We start from the raw sequence: 12,181 nt of genomic DNA, 5'->3' as shown, positions 1-12,181 counted from the left end.
AAGACTCCAAGTCTTGAGACATCTATGTGCTGGTATTCAATCACGGTCATAGTGCCACATAGTCCCAAAATCCATATTAGGTGATAAAAATCATATAAAGTACATGAAATTTGTTTTGTGGTGGACAGTCACATGACATATATTTCTCCAACACCACCTAGTGGGCACAGGAAGTGACAAGAAACTCTTAAGTGGAACAGCCAATTAGAATTCAGGGCTTTTGAGCTCCACAAATGCAATCTAAGCTTTATTGAACTGCAAATCAAATTATTTATTAGAAAGAATCTGGTACTAAATTGTTTTCATTTTAAAATGCTTGCACTTTGTAAATTGAACAGTTTATATATTATCTAGTTTTCTATCATTTCAGATTATATATCACTATATCGTAGAGTTCACCACCAGCAGCAGCACAGACTGACCCACTGAACAGTGTTGAAAAATGTTTCCTCCAGTTACCATGCTTATGCTTGGACTGTCTCAGATAACTTCATAAAGAAGAATGTTGTAAGGAAAAGTGATGCAACCATCGAGTGAGAGTACTGAATGGAGAGATTCAGTTTGATTCTCATCCAAATAAAACTGATGGAGGGGGATGGGTCACGTGAAGAAGAGGGGTGAACAAGTAGCTGGGATTAAGACAACAGTGCAGTCAGCGGTGACCATTATCAAGTGATACTGGAAGAAACCTGTCAGAGTTCAGCTCACTGAGCTGCCTGTAGCAACAGCACTTTGTGTTTCTGTTCATCTCAAAGATGGACATCTAAACAGTGCAGGCATTATATTCAGCCTGATCAAATGACACCAGTGTGTGACTGGACTGGTTTCTCAACAGCACGTGCTGTGATCCCTGAGTTACATGACCAAAACCTTTATTACCAAAGCTTAGCAAAAAGTTTACATTAGAAATTAAATTGCTGGGAGACTTTAAAGTCAGTTTCAGGGTGTTTGTTTTTCTGTCTGATGTTATCTGGCATTGTCTCAGACCTTTCTAGCTCTGCCACTCTTGCAAATCTTAAGAGTTCAGGTATCTGGCTCCAACTATATGACCCCATATGTTACTGCATTGATTAGATCCTGCAAGAGAAAATATAGAAGGACTGAATGATCTCTTCATTCAAGGGTAGTTTGGATATACAGAAGAAAGCTTTAGGATGACTTCAAATTTCTCTGAAAAACAGGAATTTCCAATCTGTGCATCTCAGGCATTTCATGTCATTAATTAGCTGGACATGTGCTGCGGCGATTGTGAAGTGGAGGCTGCAGCTGCTGAGGGTGCACTACGTGCTGAATCTTTGGATGGCCGACAAAACGGATTTTCTGATGTTTTCAGCTAAATCGCTGGACATGCTGGTAGGCAAGAAGTGAAGCAGTTCATGGCGGTGAGAAGTGACTAACAGGGGACAGCAGACACAACCTGACCACTACCGGCACACGGAGGTTTTCGTAAAGCTTTTATTTTGGTATTTTATTTTGGCAAATGTATTTAATTTCCATGTTAGCTAAATATTTAGTTTCCTGTGACATTTACATTTAACATTTAGATTTAAATATAATATTTAGATTTAACTTTTAGATTTAGATTTATAGTATTTAGATTTAACATTTAAAATTGTTTTAAATATAAAAAGTTACAAATATTTTACTAAATGTAAAAAATGACTCGAAAAAACAAGTTTTTGTAAGGTTTTGAGCTAAATGTGGAAAAATGTTGCAGTTAATTTCAGCATGTTTCACTTCACAAACTGCGCCCCATATGCAACAGCAACACGTAACATAAATCACAAAATCTATGCAGCAAAGCAGCTTCACTAAATAAAACTGGCTTAGAGCATTTTTATAGGAACATGATGTATGTTGACTTTTGAGGTTAAAGTTATTCAGTTTGTAGTTTTAACATTTTTGCCTCACTTGTAATCCGTTTCACTGCCTCTTTCGCTATCAATAAATTTATTATGAAACACAAAATCATGTACAAAAAAAAAGGAAAAGCTGTTATTTTATTACTGAGACAGTACTGAAATACCCCAGAGGAAATTTTCCTCCATAAATGAGATGGTGCACCTTCTTCAAGTGCGGTTAGTAAGCCTGCTTTAGTCTCAGAGAGCTTTATAACCAACTTCCACCTAAGACTAGTTGGCTGCAAACAGCACTTGTGTCGCATAAACTATGTGTGAAGACGTGAATGGAAAGAAAGTGTGAGGGGCCTGGACTGGAATAGGAAACTGAGTGCTAAAAAGCTTTTTGTACCTTTGATATTCTTTCATGCTTCGTTTACTTTGTGTTGAATTAAGGTTCTCTTTTGAGTCAATCATTTGCTGATCCTTCATTTAGTGTCATTGCTGTAGAGCAACAAACTGGCTTTTTCAGGACTAATGGTCCATTTCCTTTGCACAGAGAAAGGGAATCATTTTAGAAATGAACAGTTGAGTGCAATAGTCTAAGACACATAAGTGCATCTCCGCAGCCTCTGATTGGTTTTATTTCCACAATCCTCCCCTCTGTGTAACCAAAGAGCTACCCAAACTGACACAAACACAGGTACAGTCAGGTCCATAAATATTGGGACATCGACACAATTCTAACATTTTTGGCTCTATACACCACCACAATGGATTCCAAATGAAATGAACAAGATGTGCTTTAACTGCAGACTGCCAGCTTTTATTTGAGGGCATTTACATCCAAATCAGGTGAACGGTATAGGAATTATGACAGTTTGTATATGTGCCTCCCACTTCTTAAGGGACCAAAAGTAATGGGACAATTGGCTTCTCAGCTGTTCCATGGCCAGGTGTGTGTTATTCCCTCATTACCCCAATTACAATGAACAAATAAAAGGTCCAGAGTTCATTTCAAGTGTGCTGTTTGCTTTTTGAACCTGTTGCTGTCAACTGCCAGGATGAGATCCAAAGAGCTGTCACTACCAGTGAAGCAAGCCATCATTAGGCTGAAAAAACAAAACAAACCCATCAGAGAGATTGCAAAAACATCAGGCGTGGCCAAAACAACGGTTTAGAACATTCCCAAAAAGAAGGAACGCACTGGTGAGCTCAGCAACACCAAAAGACTAGGAAGACCACAGAACACAACTGTGGTGGATGACCAAAGAATCCTTTCCCTGGTGAAGAAAACACCCTTCACAACAGTTGGCCAGATCAAGAACACTCTCTAGGAGGCAGGTGTATGTGCGTCAGAGTCAACAATCAAGAGAAGACTCCACCAGTGTGAATACAGAGGGTTCACCACAAGATGTAAACCTTTGGTGAGCCCCAAAAACAGGCAGGCCAGATTAGAGTTTGCCAAACGACATCTGAAAAAGCCGTCGCAGTTCTGGAACAACATCCTATGGACAGATGAGACCAACATCAACTTGTACCAGAGTGATGGGAAGAGAAGAGTATGGAGAAGGAAATGAACTGCTCATGATCCTAAGCATACCACCTCATCAGTGAAGCATTGTGGTGGAAGTGTCATGGCGTGGGCATGTATGGCTGCCAGTGGAACTTGTTCTCTTGTATTTATTGATGATGTGACTGCTGACAAAAGCAGCACAATGAATTCTGAAGTGTTTCGGGCAATATTATCTGCTCATATTCAGACAAATGCTTCAAAACTCATTGGACGGCGCTTCACAGTGCAGGTGGACAACAACCCAAAGCATACTGCAAAAGCAACCAAAGAGTTTTTGAAGGGAAAGAAGTGGACTGTTTTGCAATGGCCAAGTCAATCACCTGACCTGAATCCGATTGAGCATGTATTTCACTTGCTGAAGACAAAACTGAAGGGAAAATACCCCAAGAACAAGCAGGAACTGAAGACTGCTGCAGTAGAGGCCTGGCAGAGCATCACCAGGGATGAAACCCGACGTCTGGTGATGTCTATGTGTTCCAGACTTCAGGCTGTGATTGACTGTAAAGGATTTGCAACCAAGTATTAAAAAATGAATGTTTGATTTATGGTTCTTATTCTGTCCCATTACTTTTGGTCCCTCAAGAAGTGGGAGGCACATTTACAAACTGTTGTAATTCCTACACCGTTCACCTGATTTGGATGTAAATACCCTCAAATAAAAGCTGACACTCTGCAGTTAAAGCATGTCTTGTTCGTTTCATTTGGAATCCATTGTGGTTGTGTATAGAGCCAAAAATGTTAGAATTGTGTCGATGTCCCAATATTTATGGACCTGACTGTACGTGAATCTGGCTTATTCTGAATGAAAGGGAACTAATGCCGCTGAAGTCGGCTGCCAAAACTAACTTCATGGCTTCCTACTTAAAATCACCTGCTGTTTCATTAATGAACAAAAATATATTTTTTGGAGTCACTCCACTGACACTGTCTGATTCTTCTTGAAAAAGTCCTAAACATATTCAATCTAGTAATCCTTACTTGGTTCAGTTCAGATGACATTTACTTTTCACAGCTAACTGTTATTTATCCGGGTCTGTGTTTTACATGGTACCGGCACGGTCATGTCAAGAAAGCTATTTATGATTACAATCTCCTTGGCATGAAAACTGGAAACCAAAACAACAAAAACAGTGAGCACCCTGATATAGATTACCTTTGAATTTGACAGGAAATTTACAGGTACGGCATACGTCATTGTGCCTCCAACTGCCAAATATTGGCATGCTGGATAATAACTTTCCTTTTTGCATGCCATTTAAAAGTATGGAAAGGGATTCCAATCCACTCCAGTCAGGTTGGTGCAACCATCAACGGCCATTCAAAAACTTTTGTGCTACAAGAAAGTTGGGGGATTACAAAAGTAAAAAAAAAAAAAAGATGGATCTGTGTTTCAGGCTTGCACATGTTCTCCCTGTGGCTGTGTGGGTTTTTTTTCCAAATGGTAAACCCTGAAAAGCCTAACTGCCAAAAGCGCTCCACAAATGAGTCAAGCATAAAGTCCCATGTTGATATGCCAAACATTATAGCGTTAAGTGTGAAGCAAGAACACTGTTTTGGTCTCTATAAACTGATAAATCTTATTGTAGGGTCTTACAATATAAAGCACTTTGAGGCAACTGTTGTTGTAATTTGGCGCTATATAAATAAAACTGAATTGATTTTCCCATCCATTGTCCTTAAATTTCCAAAGACATGCATTTTGGGTTAACTGGTTAATCGTAACTTTGGCTATGAACAGTTTTCTGTCTTTATGGGATGGCCTGTGATGGACTGGCAGCCTGTCCAGAGTGTAGCTCTCTTCCTGCTCAGCGACAGTCTGAAAAGGCTCACTAAATATTACCATATTTAATTTCCTGTGTCATCATATTGTCCAAAAGGAAATTCAAGTGGAAAGGTCACTGCTTTCACAGAGTGGAGAGAATCAAATTGTTTATTTGGTTTACAGTTATATCACTTAAAGCCATAATACTGGATCAAAGCTCTGCGCCCGTCTCTCTCTCTCTGTCTCGTTCAGTGTCGGGTTTTTTTGTTTTTTTTTTAAAATTTGGACCTTTGTGTGTTCTTGCTCTGTGTAAATAATAATAATAATGGATTGCATTCATATAGCGCTTTCGAGACCCTCAAAGCGCTTTACAATTCCACTATTCATTCACTCTCACATTCACACACTGGTGGAGGCAAGCTACAGTTGTAGCCACAGCTGCCCTGGGGCAGACTGACAGAAGCGAGGATGCCATATCGCGCCATCGGCCCCTCTGGCCAACACCAGTAGGTGAAGTGTCTTGCCCAAGGACACAACGACCGAGACTGTCCGCGCCGGGGCTCGAGCCGGCAACCGTCCGATTACAAGACAAACTGCTAACTCTTGAGCCACGATCGCCCCCATGTGTGCTTGCCCCTTTTATCATCATGATTATTGACAAAGTACTAGTCTTTTTTGTTTGAGTTCAATTTCAATTCAATTTTACCTATATAATGCCAAAGCACAACAACAGTGGCCTCAAGGTGCTTTATATTAAAGGGTAAAGACCCTACGATAATACAGAGAAACTCCAAGAATCAAACAATTTCCTCAGACAATGAGCAAGCACTTTATTGACAGTGGGAAGAAAAAACTCCTGGAAAAAAACCTTTAACAGGAAGAAATCTGCAGCAGAACCAGGCGTAAGGAGGGGCGGCCATCTGCCATGACCGGTTGCAGGTGAGGGGAGGGAGATGAGACGAAAAACATACTATTTAAGTCCAATTGCTAAAATATACAGGGAACATAAAGGTTGAGGGTATGTTGCGGCTTTCAGTCACAATGAAAGAGACAAAAAGTACCTTAAACTGCTTGTAAGAAGACTAAAAGACTAAACAGGGACGCTCAAATCAAAAAGGCATGGCGCAGCTGTTAAGCTCCTAATCAGGAAGGAGCATCTCGACCTTCTCTGTTGTGCCCCTGAATCATTTGTGAGATTTTTTTTCTCGACTTTCCCTCAGTTTGTCCTCCAATTAGGTTTTCTCCACAAAAAGGTTAAACTGACTCCCAAGCATTTCTGATAAAGTGTGGGTGACACGAAGTCCTGCAGCACTGTACTTGTTATGTTATAGAAGGTCGATCACATCCCTTTGATGTCCAGATTAATTTTAGTAATGGACCATGGTTGACAATGGTCGAGGAACCTTCCAGGACCGGTGACAGTACTTTTCCAGAGGACTTAGGTTAATAGGTGATGATTTTGAGGTTAGTTGTGCAACATAAGTTAGCATGGCACTGTATCCTGGTTAGACGTGAACCACAAGTGGATATGCCCAAATCCTCCTTTGTTACAGGCTGCTGCTCTCAAGCACATCTTTGTACATCAGGTTTTAAAAATCACTTTGCAAATGGTTTTGCCTCCCATACTTACCACCAGACAGACATATGACAAATGCATAGGGAACTGTAATCTCTCATTCTAATGGGAAACAAAAGGTGCTGCAGGAAGTTTACTGGAAATCCAACAACACGAAGAAGTAAAAAGACAAGAAGTGTAACAATTGACAGGTGAACTCAATCAGATACAAAACATGTGGGAAGTGAAAAAGGGAGGAAGTAAAACACAGAAGACACAAAGAGGAAAACTCACACAAGAGAAGAGGGAGTAAAATAAAGTTGTAAGGTTGGACTCACGTTTCCTTTTGGACGCCAAAATTTCCTGATTGCTTTCACCTGCTGCTAATCTTTTCCTCTTGTGTTCTGTCCTCACATGGGGTAATCTGTCTTGAGTGTGTATAGAGTTTTAGGCGCCCTTTTGGCAAGAATGTTTCCTTTTTGATCCTGTCTTTGTTCCTGCATTTGGGTCACTGTTCCACCTGTTTCACCTTATCTTATTTTCTCATATTGGTGAAACTCACAGATGTGACTAAAAAAAAATTCTAACACGCCTATCTTTTTGCCTGGATGTCATCAGGTGTTTTGAATGGTTTTTATTCATTACACACTGAGAAATAAAATTCCCTACTATCATGCGTGTCACTCATTTTATTTCTGACCCAGAGTGGTGCCCTTCGTTGTCCAGTTTGAGCAATATTATATAGTCTGAATCCAGCATTGGGGAAACCAAATTTTTTTAAACCCATTTCATCAGAGGCAAAGCCCTAACTACTGGATTCTGTTCACCTTTCACTTTTTATAAATGCATTTATATATATATATATATATATATATATATATATATATATATATATATATATAAAAAGCTAAAACTGTCTTCAGACAATCAAAAAATAGAAAACTTCAGCAACCTTGTCCCAAATATGCAGATTCTGCATACTTGCACAGATATAGAGATTGCTCCAACATCATCTAAAATGTGCAAAAACTAGAATTCACTGGATTTGACCCACACTGCAAGGGAATGAAGAAAGAATAAAATATACTTGAAATGACATATATTATATGAGTAACTCCTATCAAATTGTCTGCCTTATCTTTACTATTTCCCCTCACTAGCTACCTTCAGTGGAAGTTTTACATGTTAAATTTAGCCCCTTCCCAACCAATCTGACGTCAGAGAAATGTCATTATCCGGAGATATGTTGAAAGCCAAGGCAGCTGTAACCACTAAACAGGTAATGTCCTCTTTGTTTCAAACCATGTTGTCACATACAACTAAACACCTAACGTGATTCTCTGAACATGTGAGAGTGCTTGCTGTGTGTATGTGTAAACAGTGCAGAGCAGCTTCTCGTTATCCCTGTAGTGATATGATAACTGTTTGTGTTTGACGCACTTCAGCTATCAGCACTTTCTGTGTCCTTGGGAGATTTACAGCTAACCCAATGAACCTAAACAACTGGCTACAGTATCCCATCCTATGTGCTCAGTCATCTGAATTTACTTATCAGCACAGCAGTCTCATCACACTGTCCAGGTCACTCAGCCCTCTGCTGAACCTTAATGTGTCAGGAAGCATTTCCGCCATCTAAATATACTTCTCTTTAAAATCATTATAGAGCAGAAACTACAGTAAATGTTGCTCATAAAGTAATTTCCTCTTAAGATGCATACAGGTCTTAGTATAGCTGACTCACAGCTCGCTTTTTGCCTTTCTTGCAGACTTCCTCTGGCTACACAAAATATGGCTAGTTGCCCAGCAATTCACCACAGGGTGGTAGCCTCTGTTAGATACTGTTGTTAAAGTCAGTGAAGAGAGTCGACTTTAAGTAAGGTTCGAAAATAAATAAAAAGGAACAACCAGTACCAACTGGCCACACATAGCCTGTGTAATTATACATAATTCGCTGCACAAGGCTGGCATAGTAGCTCCTGGTAACCAGGCAACAGAGGTAGGAAAAAGTGGGCCAAACATCATGACCACAGATAATGAAGGCATTCAAATAAACAGGAACAGGAAACCAGTCCAACAAACTTTTCTCTTCGAACTTCCAAGTGTATAAAACTAGAAATATACAGAAGTAAACAGAGAGACATGAACCCTGTAAAACTGAAGTTAGTTTGACTAGAAAATTCACTGAGATCTCAGAATTCTTGTGTTTCGACCTAGGCTTACTTTAGCACTCAAAAATCAACAGTACAATTTCAACAATCACCCACAACATCGAAACCATCTGTAGGTTTCCCTCTGGGGGCAGTCTTATTGTCGCAGCCAGGTGGGCCGGTGTGTTTGCGGTGTGGACCCAAAAGCAGACATGGGAGAGGGAATGAGGTATAACAACAGGCAAGCCTTTTATTGAGTCTGATATCCAAAACAGAAAACATGGCAAGGCAATCTCCAAAGGTTGAATCTGTCCCCTGACATTGTGTGAGACAGTGGTATGAGACATCTATGGATCAGATTTGCTAAGGTGCTCTTGAGCAATCTCATTTCTCGGGCTATTTGTCACGTTCTTTGCTTCGTTTCTGAGCATATATTGTAAATAAAAGTGACTGTATCCATTTATTAGTGAAATATCACAGGAAATCTCAACCTGAGCGACACTGGATGCTCATAAGGTAAAACAAACTCACCCAAAACCAAACCCTCCCACATCCCCTGTTGTCTCAAGGCAGTTTGTATTGTAGGGTTAAGACCATACAATAAAGAGAAAACCTCAACAATCAAATGACAACCTATAAGTAAACATTTTGTGGCAGTGGGAAGGAAAAACTCCCGTTAAAAGGAAGAAACCTCTGACCGAACTAGGCTTATGGAGGGGTGCCCATCTCCCATGACTGGTTGGGGGAGAGGGGAGGAAGACAGGACAAAAGACACACTTTGGAAGAGAGCAAAGATTAAAATGAATTACTAAAAATTAAATGCAGAGTGATGTATAAACACATGGTGAGTGAAAAAGAAATGTTCAGTGCCTCATGGGAAGCCCCCCAGTACATACGCAGCATAACAATTCTACTTTAAATGCTCAAGGAACCACTAATAAGCCGGCAATTTGAGAGTGCAATTTTTGCAGTGTCACAGGATGCAGTATCTGCTGTGGGAGGCCACTGAGAAAGTGGGGATATGCTTTTGTGTCAAAGAATGAAGGCCAACATCCAGCACATCCCTGCTGCACCATAATAAGACGATCAGTGTTATCTACTTGTAAGTGGTTTGGTAATGCTCTGTCTTGTAGGTGTAATAGTTTGAAGAACTTCAATTTATAACTGTTAGTGTCCATATTTGTGTAATAATCAGTGTCTAATAGGGTCTCTCTGTCATGCTAGTAATTGTGCATAGAGGCATTTGGTGTGTATTTGTTGTTGAAGCACAACTGGCACAATTTTCCACTTCAACACTGGCTTAATTTCCAGGTTTTCCTGTCGCAGATGTATAGATGAGTCTTCAGTTTTCATCCCTTGCAGATGCTTTCAAGGAGCCACAACATGGCTAGCAATTAATAACCAGTTGAGGCTTCAATGTATTGCAGCTGCACCCTGGCTTTTATAGAGAGCGGTCATTGTTTGGTTGCTGTGTATTGCAACCAAACCAGGGAAATGTAGAGGCATCAGAGCCCAGCAAGCACACTCAGTGGGGAATCTCTCTACTTTAATCAGGTGTAGGCTTTGTTGTGCTTCATTTCTATTGGATGTGATAGTTCAGCAGTTGTAAATGTTTTTGAAAAGTTTTACCAAATCGCAGAATTATTCTTGTTTTATTCAGGCAAAAGTCAAATATCAGTTTTTGCTGGGGGAGGTTTTGTGAATCTCTGGTATGCTCATTGGTAACAGGAGACTTACTTTATTTGTTAAGTGTCTCTTATCAGGACAAGGTTGCTCATTCAGTCCACACAGTTGTGGTGCTGTGACTCAAAATATATATATTTTTGTTTTGTTTTAAAATTATTTTTATAAACTGAGTTAAACAATGCCTAAAGCGTAAAGGGTTAAGTCACTCACACGCCCACGCTCTCCCTGAATGGCATTCTTGGCAACCTCTTTGAACCATACAAGTGAAAGTGAATTCATTTATGTCAAACATAAATGCAAGCACGCCTAACACAAAAACACCAACACTGATCTGTCAAGTAATTTATTTGGAAAGGTCTTTTCAAGATGTAATGACAGACGTATGGGCTCAAATTGTGGTCATAAATATTTTGTACTTGCAAATCAGGATTTGTATGTGTAAAAAGAATTTGTGTGTGCTTAAAAAAGATTTGTGTGTGGACTTAGCCAAAAAATGCGTGTGAAACTGCACTCAAGTTCAAGTATGAATTTTGACCCTATTTTTCTTCCTTTCATCTGATTGGCCAATGTCATGTCAATCACAAATTTAACAATCCAGTCAGAGAACAGATGGGTTTGGCTATTGGAGGGGTGCTTTATGGAGCTTCAGGTCCTGAGGGAATAAATGCCCTTTTACATGCCAGCCCAGCGTTTTCCTTCATCACCACGAAGGAAAACAGTCTGTGGTGGTCCACAGAGTTTGGTGATTTTTGTGTCACAGATTTACGTGCAGGACCTCCAGAGCCTTTTCAACAGCGCTGCGGACCTAGGGGCGGCAGTGTTGTGGAAATGACACAGTCTTCACTAGTGGGGATATCTCCAAAAAGTTAATTCTGTTCATCTGGACGTAGCGTTTTGTGGGAGAAACGTTTCGTCACTCATCCAAGTGACTTCTTCAGTCACTTGGAGATTTACTTTCCTGGATGATTGAGAATGCATCAAGACTAGTGGGGATAGTTACAAAGCTTTCTTCGTTATAAATTAGCGATACATGTTTTTATTGAACATTTGAAGATAAAAAAACAGAAACTCTTGTAGAGGACATAAAGTCAGAGATAGAAACGACAAGGAGCAGGTGCATCTAGTACAGGTAGAGCTGCCGCAAAACCCCACAGAGCTCAGCAGCCAGCGCAACAAATTCTGGATCCTTGGCTTTTAGTTAGCAGTTAGCATTAGCAGCACATGCTGCGTCTGATGTGAAAGGACCTTTATGCTTCGCACTCACAGCAATGGTCCCGGGTCAGCCCTGACTTTCTATTAAACTAATCCTAAAGTAATAATGGTATTTCTAACCACTGATATACCACAACTTTATCCTTTCAACAGCTACTGAAAGTCAGGGGACCTAGCATCTATCGGATATTTATATAGAGATCCTCCAGCTACAAACTGTATTACCCTTCAAGGACCTGCAGTTCAAAAAAGTGCCCCTCCGACAGCCCTAACCCTAACCTTAACAAGCACTTTAATGACGTTACATAGTGTTTTCCAAAGCAATTTAATTAAAACGAATGTACATGTGTAGATTCATTCCAAACGGTTCTCATGTTTCCTCTTTTTCTGATCTGGTAATATAGG

This window comes from Pelmatolapia mariae, linkage group LG6, assembly GCF_036321145.2.
Source record: "Pelmatolapia mariae isolate MD_Pm_ZW linkage group LG6, Pm_UMD_F_2, whole genome shotgun sequence".
Lineage (NCBI taxonomy): Eukaryota > Metazoa > Chordata > Actinopteri > Cichliformes > Cichlidae > Pelmatolapia > Pelmatolapia mariae.
Note: the sequence above shows the minus strand (reverse complement) of the source record.